This window comes from Schistocerca piceifrons, chromosome 1 (genome assembly GCF_021461385.2).
Source record: "Schistocerca piceifrons isolate TAMUIC-IGC-003096 chromosome 1, iqSchPice1.1, whole genome shotgun sequence".
NCBI classification, from domain to species: Eukaryota; Metazoa; Arthropoda; class Insecta; order Orthoptera; family Acrididae; genus Schistocerca; species Schistocerca piceifrons.
This window is the reverse complement of record NC_060138.1, coordinates 1,104,254,734-1,104,273,160: the sequence shown is the minus strand read 5'-3', so window position 1 is coordinate 1,104,273,160 and position 18,427 is coordinate 1,104,254,734. Positions and strand designations below refer to the sequence as shown.

The following is an 18,427-nucleotide window of genomic DNA, read 5'->3' as shown; positions in this document are numbered from 1 at the left end:
ATTTATCCTAACTTATAAATTAGCACAAAAGATGCAAATTGTTGAAATATTTGTTGTATTTTTTATTTTAAACATTTAATTATTTCAGTATACATGTTTTCTGATTTAGAGAACTAGACAAAGCACACTTGATAGTATATATTTCCTAAACTGTTTGGAGTTGCAATACAAGCACAGCTTAAACATAAGCCTTTTAATTAGTGGGTTGCTTTGAAAACATTCAATATAAAGGGTGGTGTATGACTGAGGCATATCATGTAAGCAATATAACAACTTTGCAAAGTTGAATGTCAACAGTTACCCAAATGTACTGTATTAAAGGGTGACCTGTACTGTGTACGAACAGGCACAGACAGAAGGTAAGGGCAAAATGTATGGCATCACAGAAAATGTGGATAGGAAGGAGGAGCTGAAACACTGCGCATACAAAGAAAGAGAAGTTTTCTATTGCATTTTCCATTTAATAGTTACCTTCTTACATATTTCATACTCACAAGCCATATTCCATCACCTGACAGATTTTTTTTTTTTAACTACAGATGCTGTTGCTGATGATAATGTTGCTACTAATGATGCTTTTGGTACGGCACTTGAACAGAGTGGTTATCAATATCATTACAGAGTATTAACGAAATTCTTAAATGATGGGAAACCCAGAATGGAATAATGATAATATTATGAAAAGCATAGACTGCTACTCACCCTAGAGAAGAGACACTGAGTTGCGGGCATACACAACAAAAATTGTTATACATTTGAGCTTTCAGCCAAAAGGCCTTCTTGTAAGGCAGAAAACACACACAGATTCACACAGGTGCAACTCCCACACACATGACCACTGAGGCCAGACAATGCACAGCAACTGTGCCTGATGCCAGAAGCAATCCATGGGTAGTAGGTATACAGAGGAGGCAGGAGTGGGGAGAGGGATGGATCCCAGGGTAGGGAGGGGGAAGATACCAGTGTAGGGAGGGGGGCAGATACCTGGGTATGGAGGGGGGAAGGTATAGTGCTGCTTGTGGGAACATGTAGAGACATGGAGTGGAATGGTGTAGACATGGTATGGCAGCTAAGTGCAGTCGGGAGAGTTGAGGGGAAGGGAGGGAGAGAAAGGAGAGAAGTAGAGGTACCGAAAAAAAAAATATCTGCGCATGCTCCCACAAGCAACACTACAGCCCCCCCCCCCCCCCCCCCCCCAAACCAGCCTCTTCCTTACCCCTCTCACTCACAGACTGCCTCTAACATCAGGCACAGTTGTTGAATGCAGTCCAGCCTCAGAGACCAGAGACACTGGTCGTATGCATGTGAGTTGTGCTTGTGTGTTTTCTACTTTAGAACAAGGCCTCTTGCTGAAAGCTAAAATTATATCTGTATTCTTGTTGTACATGTCTGTGATTTAACTTCTGTTCTATAAGGTGAGAAGCAATTTATCCGTTTCATAATATTGTTGTAACTGAATGCTTAGTGTGATGAAGTTGTAAAAACTATAGTAAACTCCAGCTGAAAAGGCCTCGGAAGGCCCAATCATACTGACTCCTCAGCCTATAGGTGTCACTGGATGTGGATATGGAAGAGCATGTGGCCAGCACATTACAGTCCCTCTGTTCTCAATCAAGTAGCTCCTCAATTTGCCTCACAAGGGCTGAGTACACCAAGCGTGACAACAGCACTTGACAGACCAGATGGTCACCCATCCAAGTGTTAGCCAAGCCCGACAGTGCTTAACTTCGGTAATCTTACAGGGACCGATGTTGCCACTGTGGCAAGGCCATAGGCAACAATATAGACACCTTTTCTAAGAAATTAGCTGAGATTCTGAACAAAGTTTCAATGCTCAAGAACAATATAGTTTATGTGGAGATATAAAAATAAACAAAAATATTACAAATGAAACTAGTAGCAATCTTACAAACATGCTCTGTAATTTTAGCATATCACAATTGGACAACAGTGCAACAAGTGTAATGAAAACCTCAGCATCAGTAACTGATCATCCTGTTACAAATGTACTGTGTTCTATACGCAGTTATTTGAAGAAATGTAACTACCTCAGAGAAGCACAGTTCAGTTTCTGGAGTAGCAGAAGTACAAAATCAGCAATAGTAGAGTTTACCGAAATGGTAATTCATGTACTAGACTGGATGTGTACCGCACAAGAAAATGTTTAGATTTATCAAAGGCCTTTGAGGAATTGCCAATGACTGGTTCTGATCATATATGAAAAACAGGGCTCACAGGTTAGAAGTAGCACAGGCTTCAAAAAAGCAAAATTTTTAGTCAAAATTTGTAGGAAAGTTCTGGCAGAATGTAAATATTTATGAGCAAAGGAGAGTACTCACTGAACAGCAGAGGTGCCGGGTCATCAAGAGGCACATACAAAAGAGAATGGAGATATTGCTACCTTTCAGAATAAATCAAACACTGAAAAATCTAGGCTGGAATATCAACAACCATGAGCAGGACAGACTGCTATTCACAATCCATATGATACATTGAGTTGCAGACCGACACAATGAAAAGGCTGTTACATGTCAAGTTTTCAGCTAAAGCCTTCTTCTGAAAAGAAAGGAAAACAGACAGACATTGACACATGCAGGCACACCTCACACACGACATCTACCCCAGCTGCTTTGGTCAAACTGCAAGTGCTGCATTGAATGAAAGCAGCAATCTGGAGTGAGGTAGGGAAGGGAGAGGGATAACAGGATATAGGTGGGAGGAGAGAAGAGCACTGTCTGGTGGAGCATGCAGGAACTAGAAGGTGGTAGGACAGGGCTGCCAGATGCAGCTGAGAGGGAGGGGGGTTCCGAATGGCGAGAGGAAAAGGAGAGGAGCAGAGAGGGGAGAGGAGTGGTGGCTGAATTTTCAGACAGCATGAGAATGAAGGGAGATGAATTGGGAAGAGGTGATGGGAGAGGGGGAGGGGGGTGGTTGGGTGGAGGGGGGGGGGACAGTTACTTATCATAGTTTGAGATCAGGAGGGTGAATGGATTGGGCAGTTTTTGCACCCTTCCTCTCCAGCACCTGGAAGAGTATTCCAGACACCACCTCCATAAGTTATCCAACCTGCTGACATCCTACTGCTGCCTAGGAGCACTGCTATCCAAACCCTATCCAAATCACTATGTTCCTCCTCGTCAACAACTCAAAGCACCCAGACGCTGCCTAGCTGACTTTTTCAACTTACCACATCCTCTAAAACCCCTTGTAACACTCCACTAAATCCAGATCTGAAACAACCCAAGAATAGCCTCACATATGTTTCAGTCCCATACAAAAGCCTCACCTTCAGCCCTACACCTGAATTTAACCTTTTTGGACTTGTCAAGGGTCTACTCCCCTTCTGATCCCTGCAATGGAAACACTTCATTGCCACCAATCTCTCCAACCAAAGTCAACCTAATCACAACATTGAACCCTGCCTCTTCCAGTTCACACCACCGTCCCACCTTGATCCTCCACCCCTTCCCACCTAACCACTGCCTGGTCATCATCCCACCTCCCAAAAACTCTTTTGACATAGGTTTGTGTCATCATAAAAGATTAGTTTTTAATAATGCCTTAAGTAATTTTAACCCTTGACTTTTTTCTCTGAATTAATACAGTTCTCTCCTCCTAGTACAAGATTAATCTGACTGGCTAGAATGATTTACTGTCAACATCTGAAAGTAATGATCAGGCACTCCACTTAAAATTACCTTTCCATCAACATTAGTGGAAGTCCTTGGGTCTGAAACCAATTTGTCTGGGGACATTTTCAACAATAAAATTTATTAAATATTCAGTAAATAACTGACAAAAACCAAATGGACTTTAGTTCTTTACAAATACTCCATTACATTTCTTGTAAATTGAATTTTCTATGACTCTGTTACAATGATTACCACATTCTTAATACTCACTCTGGAAAGAATTCCTCAGATTAACAGGACAATAATTACTTCTTCCCTGTATCCATTTCCCTCCTAATTCCCTGTACACCCACCTCCTACATGCTCCCCAAAATCTACAAACTCAACAATCTTGGACATTCCATTGCAGCTGGTTACTGTGACCCCACTGAAAGAATTTCAGCATTCATTGACCTACACCTCCAACCAATTGTCAAAAACTAGCATCCCATGTCAAAGATACAAAACCAATTCCTTCACTGACTCTCTACCACAGGGCTTAACAACTGGCCGGTTTTGAGCGTGAGTACTCGCGTCTGCTCAGGCATGTGCTCGCGAGCAGGTGCAAGGTCGCGGAGTGGGGAAATGCGCACACATGTTTGAATAGGGCTGCAGCGTGCCTATTGAATTCGCACCAGCTGTGTAACGTTTAAAGTACTACGATCAGCTCTAACAGTCACTTCGCTGGTTAAGAATCATGTCAAGTCGCCGTTGTGTAACCCCAACCATGCTTTCGCAGTTCAACCCCCATTGGGAGGAATTGTATCTGTTTACAGAAAAAGATGGTGTTGCAAAATGTGTAGTATGTCACAAAATGCTGAATTCTTTTAGGAAATTTAATTTGCAGCGACATTATATGTCATACCACGCGAAAGACTACGGAAGTGGAAAATGTGATGTACCAGATCGCGCACAGGAAGTTATTAAACTTAAAAGGAAGCTATCCGAAGAAGATATGGACGGCGAAGAAAAATCAACTGAGGCAGCTCTCAGAGTGAGTTACAAAATTGCTTTGCTTTTAGCAAATTCCCTGCACCCCTTCACTGATGGCGATTTAATAAAAGAATGTTTGGTAGTTGCTACGGAACATTTGTGTCCATCTCAAGTTGAACAGTTTCGGATTGTGCCATTATCTAACATGACCATTATGCGTCACATACAGGACATGGCAGACGACGTCCAGAGCCAGCTTGCAAATATCTGTAAAGATTTTATGCCGTATTCTCTAGCTCTGGACGAAAGTGTTGATATCACTGGAACAGCACAGCTTGCCATATTTATTAGAGGTGTTAACAGAGATCTTCAGGTGAGGGAGGAGCTCCTCGATGTAGCAGCCATGAAGAACACTACAACCGGGGGTGATATTTTAAGTAGTGTTGAAGAAAGTGTTGAAAATATAGGATTGTCGTGGAATTCTTTAGTTTCAGTGTCTACGGACGGTGCACCAGCGATGACAGGGAAAAAATCAAGTTTCGTTGCGCTGTTGAAGGAGAAAATGCAAAAACTGACCGTGCCGAATGAAATAAGGGGCGTTCACTGTGTGATCCACCAGAAAAACTTAAGTGCAAAGAGTATCACTCTAAAAAATGTGATGAGTGTTGTTGTTCGTACAATCAATTATACAAGGAAGCATGGACAACAAAGGCAATTTAAAAGCTTTCTTGAGGATGTAGAAAGCCAATATGGTAGCCTGCCTTATTACAGCGAGGTCCGCTGGCTTAGTCGTGGCGAATTATTAAATCGATTTTTTTGCCTATTAGATGAGATAAATATGTTCATGGATATAAATAACATGTGTGTTCCTGAATTGAAAGAGCCTTCATGGAAATGTGATCTCGCGTTCTTAGCAGATTTAACTAGCCATCTGAATGCTTTGAACATTTCACTACAAGGTAAAGATCTGCTAATTACTCATTTCATAGATCGAATACGAGCTTTTAAAATGAAATTGACAATTTGGGTGAGTCAGCTGGAAACAGGAAATCTAGCTCATTTTCCTAAATTATCATCCATGCAAGATGTTCACAAAGACTGTGAACGTTATTCACATAGTTTAGATGCCCTTAAGGAAGACTTTGATCAACGCTTTCAAGATCTGACAGCACTAGACAGTGATTTTGATCTGTTCTCCTCTCCATATTCAGCGAATATTGAAGAGATTCGTCCTGAGCTGCAACTAGAAATAATTGAGCTGCAGTGTGACAGAGAATACACAGACAAATTTCAGAACAAGAAAAACATTTTGGAATTCTACAGACACTTCCCTCAGGATAGATCTCCTTGTTTGCACAAACTGGCGGCTACAATAATATCAATATTCGGTTCCACGTATGTTTGTGAACAACTGTTCTCTGCAATGAAATGTAACAAGACGCGCCTGAGAAACGCATAGTCTGATCGAAATTTAAACTGCACGCTGCGCCTACAATGGACAAGAACAATTACTCCGAACATAGACGCAATTGTAAAGGGCAAAAAGTACAAGATAACCGAGAATCCCACACTTCAGTGACACCTTTTATTGTGTAACAGTTCACAAATTAATACGAACGGAGAGGCATACACTAAGCTAATAAAATTACGTGGCACGTGTACACTCTCCTTTATTTGTTTCATTTGTCGCAGTAATAATTCGTGATATCCCTGCAGGTTGCCGCAGATTTACATTGACTGGCGGCAGCTGTTCTGTACCCCACGTGACTCTCCCCACTCTCCGCTCTGGTCCAGTAGTGGGGGCAGCGTGCTCGCCCTGCTCCGTGCTCGTGCCTTGCTGCTCACAGCTTGCTCCGCGAGCACGTATGTTGTGTAGCCTTGCTCTACCATCTCCACCATTTTACCTCCTGGATCCCTACTCATCACTATTGATGCCACTTCCCTATACACTAACATCCCTCATGCGCATATACTTGCTACTATTGAACACTCTCTCTACCAATAACCTTCAAAATTCCAAACCCACTACCTCATTTCTCATACACCTTACTAACTTTATCCCAACACACAACTACTTCTCCTTTGAAGGAAAGGTACCCACTACCCGATTTCTCATACACCTTACTAACTTTATCCCAACTACTTCTCCTTTGAAGGAAAGGTATAAAAACAAATCTGTGACACATCCATAGGCACCAACATGATACCCTTCTGAACCAACCTGTTTTTGAGCCATCTGGAGGAAAGCTTCCCAGCCACCCAGAACCCCAACCCCTGGTATGGTTCAGGTTCACTGATGATACCATTATGATCTGGACACTGGGCCAATACATCCTACCCCCATTCCTTCACAACCTCCACACCTCTCGTATCTGCTTCATCTCTTCAACCAGTGTGCCACCTTCCTGGACACTAACCTCCTACTCTCTAATGGCTCCACCCACATCTCTGTTCACAATAAACCCATCAGCCACCAACAGTACTTGCATATCTGCAGTAACAAGAACTTTCTTGTAGACAGGCAGTATCCCCCAGTCCTAGTTCACAAACTGATTTCCCATCCCATACCCATACACACCATCAATCTTCCCATCACACCAAGAGGCACCTTGAATATCTGCTTCGCCACCCGCTACCACCCCAGACTGGAACAACTGAACCAAACCCTTTCTCAGGGCTTTTATTATCTATCATCATGCCCTGAGATAGGGACTCCTACCCTATTGTATTGTATGGACCTGGGGACCTAGAAACAACGGAGAGGCTTCATCCCCACCGTAGCCCTCAGTAGTACACAACCCCACAAAGGGCCACAGCTGTCCACTCACTCCACTGCCGCCTCACACGAACCCAGGGTTATTGTGTGGTTCAGCCCCCAGTGGACCCCCTCCCCCACAACACCCCCTCCCTCACCCCCAGGAACATCTTGCACCAGACAAGTGTACACCCAATGTTTGCGTGATAGAGTAATTATGGTGTACGCGTATGTGGAGAAAGTGTTTGCACAGCAATTGCCGACACAGTGTAACTGAGTTGAAATGAGAGGAACCAGACCGCATTTGTCGAGGCAGATAGAAAACCACCTTAAAAACCATCCACAGACTGGCCAGCGCACTGGACCTCGACACTAATCCACCGGGCAGATTCGTGCCAGGGACTGACAAGCCTTCCACCAGGAAAGCGGTGCATTACACTGCTTGTACTGAGGCGTTCAGACAGTCATTTTTCCCTCGCGCGATCTGCGAGTGGAACAGAGGAGGTAAATATTACTTTGGTGCAAATTGTGCCCTCCGCCACACACTGCTTGGTGGCTAGCGTAGTATACATGTATATGTACATGTAGATGCATGGCTAACTGGGCGGCCCCCCTACCCTAGGTCCTTCCCACCCCTCCTGAAGTGCTTTTCTGCTGCCCACCAGATCTCCACAACATCCTAGCCCATCTCAATGCTGCACCCAGTCCCAAACTCTTGCCACAGGGATCATATCCCCATGGAAGAGCCGGATGCAAGTCCTGTCTGACATAATCGCCCAACAATTCCTATTCCAGTCCTATCAGAGGCTTATCCTGCCCTATAAGAGGCCAGGCCACCTGTGATTGCAGCCAGGTCTTATACTAGCTCTGCCACAGTCATTGCACAAATTCTCATATTAGTATGGTTACCAACCAGCTGTCCACCAGGATAAACAGGCATCACCAAATTGCAGTCAAGAGCAAAGTGGACCGCCCTATAGCGCAACATGCATCTCATTATAACATGCTTGATTTCAAAAGCTGCTTCACAAATCGGGCCATCTGGACCCTCCTCACTGCCACCAGCTTTTCTAAAGTGCACAGGTGGGAGTTATCCTTAAAACACACTCTCCACCCCCATATTTATCCTGGCCTTAACCTATGATAACTAACTGTTCCAAATCTCTACACCCATCTGTTTCTGCCCCTTCTGTCCTATCACCTCCTCCCGGTTCATGCTACTTCACCATCATTGTGCACCACCCTCTAACAATGCACCCACCAGTCATTTCCCATCTCTGCTCCTCTCCTTCTCCACCCCACCCCTCCCACCCCCAAAACACACATCCACAGTCTCCCAACACTGCGTCTGGCAACATTGTTCTACTGCCTTCTAGTCCCAGCACACTCCACAAGACAGCACACTCTTCTCGCCTCCCACCTGTAACTAACTATCCCTCCTCCTTTCCTGCTCCATCCCAAATTCATACTTTCAATCTGAAGAAAGTTTTAGTGTGCAACATTCTTTTCGATGTGCCTGTCTGCAACTCAACATGTCATCTTTATGGTGAGTAGCAACGTATACTTTCCATAATTTTGGAATAAACTGTTTGAAGAGCCAAAGTGCAAACACACACACACACACACACACACACACACACACACACACACACACCTGTGCACCTTGTAACACCGTAGCTCTAATGCTTTACTGATTTATTTTGCATTTTTGTTTCATTTAATGTTACATCGTTGAGTTTCTGTAAATGTTGTTGGATTGAATCGATACCATGAGTGTTTATTCTTTTCTGTTAAAAGCTTTGATGTCTTTTATAGTATAGGAAGTGTAATCCCTCTAATATGTACAATATGAGCAAATGATATGTTTTGTCTTTCTCACATAATCTCTTTGAGGATGAATAATTTTATTTAAATAATTTTTTTATAGAAATGTCAATATGTGCAAAGGTTCTGTTTTATTTAAAATGTTAGTTTACTGTTATGTAAACTTCTGACCTTCACTTAGGGGGGACTGATGACCTTCGCTGTTTAGTCCCCCTTAAACATCCCAACAACCACCACCACCCTCACTTAGGGTTCTTAGTTATTTTGTATGTAAAAGGTGCTGTGGTTGCCCTCAGGAATGGAACTGTGTAGAGCGCGCAAATTGTGGTTGGCCTAGGTAGAAAAGGTGGAACAAAGAGTCGGTCGGGGACGAGCTACCAAACTAACAACTGCTCATGTAAAAGTTGGGTATTGTGCTGGTTCCGAGAGAGGCTTTTCCTGACACTTTCCAATGCCTCGGATGGATGGACAAAGAGCTGGAACTATTCTGGAATTGGTATCTATCATCGCCACCAAGAAATGACAGAGTCCAGCAATTCTACCTGCAAATCCACCTATCAACATGCAATCGCCACCACATTGCGCAATCACTGTCATGGAACACTATAGTAATGTACAGTGAAGGATCAGCTCATAGGATGTTATAGTGAACCCAAATAGAAGGTTAACATTTGACTGAACTCTTGTACCTACCGTGATTTATCCTCAGTCACATTTCCACTTAGGGTCCCTCCCACACTAAAGTGTTTACCAAGTGCCCTTTATTGGAGGCATATTAAAATTAATATGACATTAGAGTGTGCTAAAACTAATATCGTTTGTTGAAAGGATCTTACAAATATCTCAAATTTGTGTTTCACTGCAGTAAAAGTTCAGAACTGCAACTGTTGAGAATTATATGTTCATGCTTGCTAAGTATTTGTTTCTCTAGTGTATTGAAAATGTGTTTAGTTTGCTCTGCTACAGTGGTCAAGATTAAGGGCCCCCCTCCATTGAAAGTAGTTCAAACACACAAAGTCACTTAATTATAGAAAGCTTTAATTACTCTTGCTACTCAAGTCAAAGTCTGTACAGTATTGGGCTCCTCTTGTGTATTAAAAGTGCATATTAATAGTGTAACAGGACCAACAGTTCGTCTATTGTGCTCATGCTAGATAACGATTAATAGAAAGAGCACTATTTATGAAAACAATAACTTCTTTACTCAAAAGACAGTGAGACGTAACCTGTTGGTGAATTCCATTCAACTTTCACTCTAAATAGAAAAGTATTTAGCTGAGAGAGACTTAACCTGTAACTAGTTCATAATTTTGCAGTGAACCACATTTACAATTTTATGTCAGCTAGGAAAATGTTTGAAAAGTAATACTGAACCTATGTCTAATTTATGATTCTACAGTGAGTATTAATGGTAATGTTATAAAGACCATTCAGTTTGAATAAGCCCTGAAAGTAATGGTGTGTAGTATTATAAGGTTATATTTATGCAAATAGCTTGCTCTGATCTGGTACCTCCAACCTTAAGATGAACATACTGTATTCAGGTGCCAGAGTTCATTGCATTCGCGTGTGGCAAAGTATAGCTTGCGTTTGCCCGTTAAAGTTACTCATACCTATTTTCATGAACAAGAATGTCAATCATTCTCTTGCCTAATTAGACTGGCGACCGTTTTCTTTATTCTTTGAACAGTGTACATAGGTAAAATATTGTTTGTTACTGTTTAAATATTTACGTAATTCTGACTTTCACTTCCGATAAGCTACCTCCATTAGGTATTTCACGGTCAACACAAACAGAATTCCTCTCAGAGGGTAACACTGCTCTGTTGCTTTATAGCATAATTACTCTTAACAAAATAGTTCCATTTTATGATCTACTTCCCACTTTAAGGTTATGGTACAGCAGTAGCAGACGGTAGTGTTATAACCTACATTATGCCAGCTGAACACACAATACTGGGGATGCAGTTCGGTAGGTCGACTGGTGATGGGGATTGCGTCATGTGGGATGGATAGAGGGAGAAAGAGGCAGGGGTGAGGAAGAGAGGTTGGGGACTAGTCACTAGTGGCTTAGAGGGAGGCAGCAGGAGTGCAAGATGGGAATGCAGGAGGGATGGATGGCAGATGCATCGTCTAGGCATTATGACATATGGTTACAGGAGCCAGTGAGGTGCAGCAGATGATGAATATGACACGGAGGCATGGACTAGGAGGGGGTGACAGGACAGGTGGGAGGTGGAACTACTGGGTAAAGGATGGGGTGGAGGAGGATGACAATGGATTAGCAGAGGCTGAGGCCAAGATGATTACGGGAGCAAAGGATGTATTGATGATGGGTAGGATAAACCTGTGACTGGACTGCAGTACGATATACTGAGTGGATGGATTGGGCAGTACTTGCAGCTGGGTCTTCCACATGGATAAGACACTTGTGGTAAGGGATTAGGGTTGGGAGGGGCATAGTGATGGACCAGGATGTTTTGTACATTGGCTGGGTAATGGAAAACTGCTTTAGGAGGGGTTGGAAGGATCTTGAGTAGGATGTCCCTCTTTAAGAATGATGATAGATAATCAAAGCCCTGTTAAAGGCTATGTTAGATCTACACCTACATACGTGCTCTGCAAGCCACTGCATGGTGCATAGCAAAAGGGAACCCTGTACAACTACTAATGTCCTTTCCTGATCCACTCCCAAACAGAGCAAGGGAAAAACCACTGTCTATACACCTTCATATGAGCCCTGATTTTCTATCTTCATGGTCCTTATGCAAAATGTGTGGTGACAGCAGCAGGTCATTCTGTAGTCAGCTTCAAATGCCGGTTCTCTAAAGTTTCTCAATAGTGTTCCTTGAAAAGAATGTTGCCTTCCCTCCAGAGATTCCCATTCCCCAAAATCATCTCCATAAAACTTTTGTGTTGTTTGAGCCTACTGGTAGCAAATCTAGCAGCCCGTCTCTGAACTGCTTTGGAGTCTTCTTCAGGGTATATACACAGACAAGGAAAAAAATACCCAGGTTTTACCCGTATTTCTCGGGCAAAAACTAAACATTTTTCCCAGTGAATATAAACTTTGTCTGTGTTAAATGACAGCGTACTTTCTCTCAGAACTGTAAACCCTACCAATCCTTTGAATGGTTCAGATTTTATACACCAGCGTAGGACTTCCTGGCACTTTAGAAAACAAAACCCAGAAAAAAAGAAACGCATTTTGGAAAGATCTTTGATCCCAGCAACATGTATGCTGCATATTTTCATATTACACTATGCTGCATATTTTTATATTACGAAAGTATAAACTCAAATTCCACGAAACACAGCACGTTAGTTTCCAAAGCATTGAAACTGAAATTGTGATGCACTTTTGTAAGCCAATCACGGTCATGTCACACAATTTAGCCAGCTAATGACAGCAGTTATTCAGTGCATAGTACACATGATGTAGTCTGCCAATAGCAACATCACTGTTAAGTAGCGTGAACACACAAAAAGGAAAAGTTTATGGTTTAAATTAATATTCATAGGTAGCGACAATAAAAGCTAAGCTTCCACATATAATACTGCTCTTGAAGATTAATAAGCTACAAGAAAAGCTAAGCTTTCACATTATTTGTGTGTGTTATACTTAAACTATTTTAATCACACAAAGGTGCCAATAAAATTTCAAATAATGACGTAAATGTCTCGTCTTCTGGGTTCAAACTTCTTCTAGGGGGGTGGTCCTCAAAGTGTTAAGTTTTAAATGAGAGTCAAACGTTCTGTGGTTTAAGAAAGTCATAGTACAATCTCGCACTTAACATAATTCATCTTGTGTAAAAGGAAATTTACTTTGAAAGCAATGTTTTCCAGATCACCATTCATAGTATTTTCCCACAACCCGTTAGAAATACGTTCATTTCAGCAGTTGCTCGAGAGCACCAGAAAACAGGCGTGACTGTGCATGCACTGCTACGTTGATGTAGGAAGCCCATATGTTGGTATATATAAAGCATTAAGAGATCTTACACCATGTCTTAAAAGAAACATGAAAGCAGAGGATGTTTCTTCATAAAGTATAGTAAAATGCACAATTTGGCTTAAATTGCACATTTGTTATGGCCAGACTGACAATGAAGTAGGCTCCAACTTGATATTAAGGTTTTCAGTGTGGTTTTTGGGATGTAATTTTCTTGTGGTACCAGTACTGAGATATCTCATCTTTGGTTCTTTATTATGGCTTGCCAAAAGATGAAAACATGCACTTGAAATTCAGTGAACAGTTGCAACTAGCCAATAATGTGGAAAGAAACACTTCATTTCAAATAAATTGACTGCCTCAGTGGAAAAGATTAGTAAAAGGCAAATTTCTTTACCAAACCAACAAAAATAACTTCATTGTTCTGCAAGGCTTGATGTCAAAAACATGGAAATAAAATCAAATCGCAAAACTGAAACTAACAACATATTTAAGCCTTCCATATTTATGTGTATGTATTTTGATTCACTTGATAGCTACCGGCCACAGAAATCTGTTTTGTTTTCATTTGACGTGAGAGTTGTAAACTAAGACGAAACAGAAAAATTACTAAACATAAACATGGGTCTCGTAGAGCACCCCCCCCCCCCTCCCTCCCTCCCCCCAGCCCAGACTGCTCTGCACATGCGCGAATCTGGCAGCTTGGGTGCACCAGAAAAACTGTTCTGGGTAGCATCTGGTTGCTTGTTGTTACAGCAAATAAGCTAACAGCCAGAAGTGGGAGAAGGTACGGCTTGTACACAACTCAACTGCACATCCACATGAGACCACTGGCAACTGAAACAGACCTAATGTAAACAGTTATGATGTCACATTCATCAGAAGCAGTTTGTTGTTATGTAGTATTATATAGTCTTCGTCCTAAAACCTTTGACACATTTTGCTAATGGCAGAAGCTTGTGTGTGCAGTGCATTTTGTTGTTGTAAAAGGCACATTTCCTTTCCAACTTAAGTTTAATTTGATGACTCACAGTCTTCGTTGTTTAGTAAGTGTTCTGCTTTACTGCTAAATATTAAAATTATAAGTGGAATATGTATCAAATCACAAGTATATTAGCACAGGAGTCCACCAGGGCAGCATCTTAAGACCAATATTGTTTCCAAAACACATCAGTGACTTTTGAGATAAGGTAAGACATTTCATTTTGCTGATAATGGCAATATTATAATCACAGACAAAACATCAGAACCCCTAGTACAGAAAGCAAACATAGCCATAAAAGATGTTTATAACTGGTGATCATGCAATTACGTACACTGAACATGAGGGAAGAAAACAGCAAGAGTTTCTGCTTAGAGGGGGAAAATAATTCTGTAAAATTGAATGTTGACAAAAATTTCATAGACTGTACATCAAATACAACATTTTTAGGAATTAATATTGACTGTCACATAAAGTGGAAAGAACACACAAATACAATAACAAAGAAAATGTCATCTACATCACATGCTATGTGTAATAGACAATGCCTTATAATAATATATTATACCTACATGCACTCCATCATTAGCTATGGAATCATTTGGGGGGGGGGGGGGGGGGTTATATACACAACTGTAGAATGTTATGCACCGATAGAAATTTTGAGGATGAAGAGAAAGATAAGTTTTATAGCAAACTCCAAGAAATGCTGCAAAAGTGTCGAAAAAGAGATATCCTCCTGCAAATGAGTGACTTTAATGCAAAAATTGTGAATGACAACCATGGGATAGAGTAGATTATTTGGCAACATGTGTTGGGGACCCGAAACGACAATGGAGAACGTCTCATAATCTTGTGCGGCATATTTAACCTGATCATTGGAGTTTCCATTTACTCCCATAAACGGTGTCACAAAGTGAAGTGGGCTTCACCAGACAGCAGGACAGGGAACCAGATAGACAACTTTGTAATCAGCAGGCCCTGGCAAAGATCACTCCTAGATGTGAGGAATAAAAGAGGAGTAGATGTCGGTAGCGACCAGCATCTTATGCTAGCAACAGTCCATCTAAAAACAGCTGCACACAAGAGACATTGCAGGCAGAAGAGGATTAAGTCTAATTTTGGGAAATTGGACAATACAAAAGTCCCAGAGGAGTTCTTGATCCAACTGGGAAACTGTTTTGATGTGCTCAGCAGCAGAATCAAAGAGAACGAACCGAGGGCCAGTGGGATGCAGTGAACACGGCCTATGCACAGACTGCTGAAGAAATTCTTGAAACAAATGGCCACAGCAGATAAGGCTGGATCTCTGACTGTACTGGAAATACAAGAAAAAATCCAACAGGAACTCTGCATATTACATAGGATGGTGAAGAGCAGTTTCAGAAAAGGTAACTTAACCTTCATCAATAATGTTGCAGCTAAGGCGGAGGCAGCAGCGATAACAAGACCCTATATAACATCAAAAACTGTCAAATAAGAAATTTGGGGGTGATATGCCAATCAAGGAAAATCAACGAAAACTGCCTGAAAAATCAAGAAGACCAAGTGGAGAGGTGGAAACAACATTTCGAGAATGTTCTGAACCATGAAGCTACAGAAGACAATGTAACTTAACTGAATGTGGATGGGGAATGACTCCCAAAAGATATGTCAATTAATGGAAACTGCCATCCAAAGAAGAAATTGCTAAAACAGCCCAACAAATAAAAAATGGAAAAGCTCCAGGCCTGGACAACATCAGTCCAAAGTTACTCTAAGTAGATCCCTCTATAGCAGCAGAAATTTTACATTCACTCCTGACAGCTATATGGATGAATGAAACAGTACTGAATGATTGGAACAGAAGCACGCTCATCAAGCTCCCCAAGAATGGACACCTATCAATTTGTGATAATTGGTGAAGCATCACCCTGCTGTCAATTCCAAGCAATATCCTGTTGCAAATAATCCTAAGTAGAATAAACATATGTAGACAAGAAAATAAGAAGAGAATAAGCAGGATTCAGGTAAGGCCACTCTTGGATTGACCAGATAAAAACCTTGAGAATAATGGACAAACATTCATGCGAATATCAGTGGCTGTTTTACATGCTGTTTGGAGACTTTGAAAAGGCCTTTGACAGTATAATTAGAACTAAAATATGGAGCTTACTGCAAACTTTTGGAATTCCCAAGAAAGTAATTGCTTTTGTCAAGTGCATGTATGAAAATTACACATGCCAGGTTCAACATCAAGGTCTGCTTTCAGATCCGATAGCAGTGAAAATAGGAGTTAAGCAAGGCTGCATACTCTCACCAATATTAATTAACATAGTACTGAATCTTGTATTGGTGCGACCAATAAAAAAGTGATAGGAATAAAATTGAGCAATGGGACACATCTAGAAGACAGAGATTTTGCAGATGATCGCACAGTCTCAACAACATGAAAGAGAAGTAGAATATCTGAAATCTGCGGTGAAGAAAGTTGGTTTGGAAATTAATGCCCAAAAAACAAAAGACATGCAGGTAAATGATAACAACATAGCAGAGCTTAAGCTTGGGAGCCAGGTAATCGAAAGGGTGGGTTAGTTTACCTACCTTGTCAACATGATTACACCATATGATGGTGCAACAGAGAACATTAACAGCCACTTCAACAAAGCCAAAGGCACTTTTACAGCTCTCTGCTCTATCTGGAGATCGAAGGAAACAACATTGAGGACAACATTGAGGGCCACATTGTGGAACTTGAAAGTAACGTAAAATCTGTGCTTCTATATGGATGTGAAACATGGAAAATGACAAAGCAGCTAATCCATAAGCTGCAGACATTCAACAAAAATGTCTGAGGAACATCCTTGGTGTATGGTGGACAAATGTCATCTCTAACAACACACACTGAAAAAGGACCAGCCAGAACCCAATGGACCTGCAAATCAGAAGCACAAAGTGGAGATCTTTAGGACATACACTTGGGAGACCAAATGAACACATTGCAAAGAAATCACTTTATGGGATGGGGAGAAGTATCTGTATTTATATATTTACTGATCCACTCAATCATTCAATGTACAGAAGCGTACAACATGATATGGGACAAGTCAAACAAACAACATAAGCAATTTTTTTTAATTAATTAATTTTTTTCCCCCGGCGAATTGGCCTCTTAGGATCACTCTACAATTTCATTTCTTCTTTGTCTGAAGTTTCCTTTTTCTCCAGTAATCCTTCATATGGACGCTGTGCTGTTGCTTCTGTTCATCCATCCAGGCTCTTCCAGTCTTCTTAGTTCTTCTGACTTGAAATCCTTCCAAATTTTGAATCATGGTCTGAAATGTATCCCGATTTAACATCTCAATTTCCTGAATGCTGAACCTTTCCAGATATTTACGAGCTTCCTTAATCCATGTCATTGTTGTCTTCTTTTTCCACGTGTAGTCGAATATCCTTTTGGTAAGTCTGGTTTTGTCCATTCTGTACAGGTGTCCTAGAAATGATAACCTCCTCTTTTTCATGGTCTCCGAGATTTTCTCCACCTTTTTGTAGATTTCATTGTTGCTCCAAAGCTTCCAGCCACTTTCAATCTGTGTTGGACCCATTATTTTCCGTAATATTCTTCTTTCTATTACCTCCAGCTTTTAAAACTTGTAATTCATTGAGAGGCATTTGCTGGCATATACGCGCTCCGTTTTTACCACAGCAATGTAGTGCTTTATTTTGGCATTTCAAGAGATGCACTTTTTTTTGTAACTGTTTTTAGTTGATCCATAAGCTCTCTCCATTTTTGAGATCCAGTCCCCCACAGCAGTTTTCTCCAGTCCATTCTCTTGTATGGCTTCAACGAGGTATTTGAAGTTTTTTACCATCTCAATCTATCCAATCTCTGTTTCAAGGAATTGTGGTCCATGTTTGTCACTTGTCATGAATTATTATTACATATACAGGGTGATTCAAAAAGAATACCACAACTTTAAAAATGTGTATTTAATGAAAGAAACATAATATAACCTTCTGTTATACAGCATTACAAAGAGTATTTAAAAAGGTTTTTTTTTTACTCAAAAACAAGTTCAGAGATGTTCAATATGGCCCCCTCCAGACACACGAGCAATATCAACCCGATACTCCAACTCGTTCCACACTCTCTGTAGCATATCAGGCGTAACAGTTTGGATAGCTGCTGTTATTTCTCGTTTCAAATCATCAATGGTGGCTGGGAGAGGTGGCCGAAACACCATATCCTTAACATACCCCCATAAGAAAAAATCACAGGGGGTAAGATCAGGGCTTCTTGGAGACCAGTGATGAAGTGCTCTGTCACGGGC

At 41.3% G+C, this 18,427-nt stretch overlaps 1 protein-coding gene across 1 annotated transcript in view; it reads right to left on the bottom strand.

Moving 5' to 3' along the window:
• The window catches only part of LOC124777936 (intracellular protein transport protein USO1-like), a 198,312-nt gene that overhangs the window by 89,068 nt on the left and 90,817 nt on the right, over positions 1-18,427 (bottom strand). The window lies entirely within an intron of this gene.